This window comes from Cnephaeus nilssonii, assembly GCF_951640355.1.
Source record: "Cnephaeus nilssonii genome assembly, chromosome: 14".
In the NCBI taxonomy this organism is placed as follows: Eukaryota; Metazoa; Chordata; class Mammalia; order Chiroptera; family Vespertilionidae; genus Cnephaeus; species Cnephaeus nilssonii.
Window position 1 is genome coordinate 51,077,644 of NC_137085.1, and position 4,539 is coordinate 51,082,182.

Here is a 4,539-nt window from a genome sequence, read left to right on the forward strand (position 1 = left end):
TAACTTAAAAGACGTATTACTTTTCTAAATGTTAATTTATTATTTATATTCTGTCTGTGAGGGAAATGGGAAGTTAGGCAGTTGATTTATGTTTTTGTGATGAACAATGGGCTAAAATTATTTTCTCCCCCCTTAACCTTATCATCACTACTTGCATAGAAAAGAAGCCAAGACAAGATATGTGATACTTGCTCAAGGCAGAGGCCCAGATTGCTAGAGCCAGGGATGTCCCAGGACCTGCCTTGCCCAGTAATTCATAAACTTTAACAGGACTATTTTTTTTTTTTACCCCCAGAAGAAATCTGTCTGCTGTGTCAGTCCATAAAACATAGAACTGTAGCATGGCTTTGGTTCAAGTAATGGCCTGAGACTTCTTGTTTCTTGAGGTGACCTGAGGACCATCAGAGCAGTTTTAATAACCACTGAACTAGTTCAAGCTCCACATTCTACAGATATTGATACTGAGCCCCAGAAAGGCTGTGACTCATACTATACTGTCAAGGTAACGTGCAGAAAAACCACCTCGTGAATGTTTAATAGTGATGATGAGTGGGTTCTTAATAGCCTTATCCACTTTGTGGATTAGTCTTGCCATCTGTTTCATCTATTCTTTGCTAAGGCTGCCTGCCCTGTGGCTACTTCACATTCATTAATAGCTCCATCAGCAGTCTAGTAAAGGGAAAAGAAGATGGAAAACTCAAATCCCTTATTAGATCTTATCTAGAGGAAGAAAGAGGAAAACTAATGAACATGGCAAGATGTGTGTCAGCTCTGGCTGGGTCAGGAGTGCTTCCAATTCTGTTCCTGGTCTATTTCAAACTTCTTTCTACAGCCATGTGTTTCCACTCACCCAACGCTAGCAGACTTGCTTCCTGACCAAACATAAAACTTAGGAAATGTTCCTTCCCAAAGCAAAGACTGAATTTAATATCAAACACAGCCTTACTTAGAGTGAGGCTTTGTGGCTGCCACCAGCTTCCACCTGGGGATCTCTCTCCTCTTGTTTGGAAATTTTGATGTTTTTCAGCATCCCTGCTGTCCAGCTTCTCCTGACTTTTGATGCAAGTTTGTTAGGAGCTAGGTTTTGGTCTCCTATTACAAGGTGGTCTCCATCATTAGTTTCTAAACTCAGGTCTCTGGCATAGACCTGTTTTATCCTGAGGAAATGGCCTCTGGGTTCCTCATTTGGCTCCCTAACCCTAGTGCATGACTACCTCCTGCTCCTGCTGTGAGCCCAAGGGGAGCTTAAAGATGCCTCCTCTTAGCAGAATTCCTGACTCTGATGCTACCAAAACAGGACTAGTGCCCTTAGCTTAGAAACAAACTGGGAGCCCCACCCACCTAATATCCATCCTGTGAACTGAAAATGACAACTCAAGTGTGGGTAGCCTTTAGAAACTACACTTGGTTTAAACTTAAGTCTATATCAGGACACAAACCATACAGGGAAGAGACGCTTAATAAAATTGAGTATCAGTGTGTGCAAACAATCTGCTAGGTACTTTCCCACATACATATTCCTTGATTCAAGTCATTCCTTTCTTCACTTAAATTCATATATTTACACACATATATGCATATATAAACTTTCAGATATATAGTATATATATATATATATATATATATATATATATATATGAATTAGTTTGAATAAAACTGTAGCTACTCTAACAAAAACAAAATTACAGTGGCTTAAATAAGATACAAGTATTCCTGTTTCAAAAATTAGACCTCAAAATTGTACTCATTTTCTGTCCTCCCCACTTATTAACTTGGACACTTGTGATCCACTCTCCTATGAGAACTTGAGAAGCTGCATTATTGACTGACAATGAACGCTTCAGTGTACCATAGTCTACTGCCATATAGAAAGGGTCATTGAAACTGCCTTATCCCAAATAGCTCCCTCTCACTCAAGCATGGCTGACACATTTGTTCTTTTCCTTTGGTAGAGTGTACATTCTTTGGAAGTGGGAATTATGTCTCCTATAATTTACCTCAAAAGATCTTTGGGTGTGTAGATGGAGGTTATTAGCTATTTGCTATTACCACAAAGGACAGAACAAGGAGAACTAGCTTCAAGGGAAAGTAGGTAATCAGATAAGGTGGTCAGATATTAGAGTCATTTATTAAGGGAGCTTATTGAATCTTCTTCCTTAAAAAATATTTCAAATAGAGTAGAAAACTGCATGCCCAAGATGGTTTGGAAGCAGTTCTGCTTGGTATAAATGCCTGAATTTTGAAATAAGTTGTTTTCTATAATTTGGATTAATTCAGCTGTGCAATTTACCCCTTCCTTAGTAGGGAGCACATAATGCTGGTTATAGACTGTTACTGCACTTGTCTGAGCATGGCCCTCTCCATGCTCCATTATCTGCCATGATTCACAGACATTATATAATTTTTATTCACTCACTTATTCAGTTAATATATATGGAAGGCCGACTATATACCAGGCGCTAGGTTTTGACTGTAGAACGGTGAAGAGAGGCCAATTATACTCAGTGGTGAGACTGGTAACTAGTGGACCCTGATGACCTAAACAGCCTCCCAAATCCTCCAAAGCTTAATGAGCCAGACAGCCTTTGAAGAGAAAGCAAATGGATTCCATATACCTTCTAAATTGGGTAAATATCAAATTCCCTATAGTTCTATAACGTGTTGGCCTTTAGGAGTTTGAGGCTAAAAAGTGGTATTTAGATATTTTAGCTATCAAAAAACATAACTCTGAGTGCCTATTCTATCCTTCTTATACTTGTCTGAGTGCTCAGATTCTTCCCTCCAGTGGAAATTGTTTGGGTAGAGTCTGGTCTTCAAAAGTCATGATAAAATGTCTCCTTTCCTCTGTCTTATCAGCAGGGAAAGGGTGCAAGTGCAGTGGAACAAATACTCAGGGATATGTGGGGCTTGGCTGTTATGCACATTCTCAAAGATAAACGCTGGCTTTCATATCCCATCTCCCCGATTTAACATATCTTCACCTGAAAGGAAAGAGGTGATTGATCAACATCACCACTGAAGAGCCTAAGAAATTCATAACTCTGTAGTTTAGGATTGCTTCCATTTTTAATTACCTAGTATGTGCCAGGAACTGAAACAGAGGCTTCTTAAATCTACCTTTAATCTTCACAACTACCACAGAAAACATATTTATCCTACTGATGAGGAACTGAGATTATAGAATCAAAGAGTATTAGAGTGGGCTGTCTGCTAACATATAACCCCAAAGTTTTAGTGTATTGACAAAGCCTGAGATTATTTCTTATTCAAGCCATAGCCTAACATGGATGGTATGGTGTTCCTGGTCAGGCAGTCCTTCAGACAGCAACTTGCGGATCCAGGATGGAAGTAGCTTAGAGACCACTCCACTGGTTAGTGGGAAAGAGAATGTAGAATCACATGTGGCATAATCACTTTTTTTCATGTTCCACTGTCCTGAATGCAGACACACAATTGCAAAGAAAGGAGGGGGATATAGTCTAGTTGTGAGAACAGGAGAAAAAGAAAAACAGTTTAGTGAACAATTAGCCAGTCTCTATCACAATAAATCCTTACCCAAGTTGCATAATGAATATGTAGTAGGTCTAAGATATAAACCTCTGACCTAGGACCTAATTATGTCAGTGTGTTTGTGAGCTTGTGCAGCAGAATATTGGACTACCTTGCCAAGGGGAAGTAATTTTTTGGGGAAAAAGATGGTCGATCCTTTTTATTGGGATCTAGGAAATACACTGGACTCAAGGATGGCTCTATCATTCCATCTGCAAAGAGCAGTGATGAAAACCTTCTCAGAGACTAAAGAAGGAAATAAGTTCTTGAAAGTATCTCTGTTACTCTGCAAGAAGATACAGTAATTTCACTTGGAGTCAGCTTTAGGCGTTCAGAGACAGCTGAACTGTCACTGGGTAGAACGACCTACAGGAGGGGAAGCCCTGACTGTTTATTTCTTCTTTTTTCAATCAATACAAAAGTTTATTTAACAAAAGTTCAATGTGCAAATGGACAGGACTCTATTTTTATTTTGTAGTAAAACAGGTGCTGTGAAGAGGGGACATGTGGAAGCAATTGGTTTCTCTGGTAACTACAGTCATTCTTTATACTCGTTCAATGGCTTCTAACATGATGATACTATTTCCTCGTATTACCACCATTCCAATGTTGTTCTGTTGCCCACCAGACATTCTGTTGCCATCTCCACACATTCATCTACCACAAGATTCATAAAGGGATCAAATCCCCGCAATACTCCTTGGACATGCCTGACACTATTTAATCTCAATGATAACTTCTTGTTCATAAATTTCTTTAACTCAGTAGGGTGAGCTTTTCTCATGGTGCCCAAGCGAGCTCAAAGACACTTCAAGCAGGAATTCTGACTTGGTGTTTTATTGAGAAATCTATGTACTCTTCTGAAAGACCTGAGGATGCTCATGAAGGAACACAATTCTAGGAGAAGACTCCAGCCCGGGAAGCAGTTAGCCCATCAACAAAGGGAAGCTCTGTTAGTCATAGCAATGGACCAAAACCTGTGAGCCACAG

The 4,539-nt window shown here is 39.6% G+C and overlaps 1 pseudogene across 1 annotated transcript; it reads right to left on the reverse strand.

Annotated features, from left to right (window-relative positions):
* Positions 1 to 4,094: 4,094 nt before the first annotated feature.
* On the reverse strand, positions 4,095 to 4,333 carry LOC307110543 (small nuclear ribonucleoprotein G-like; annotated as a pseudogene). Its single transcript has one exon. The product of its transcript is annotated as a small nuclear ribonucleoprotein G-like (transcript).
* Between the last annotated feature and the right edge of the window lie 206 nt (positions 4,334 to 4,539).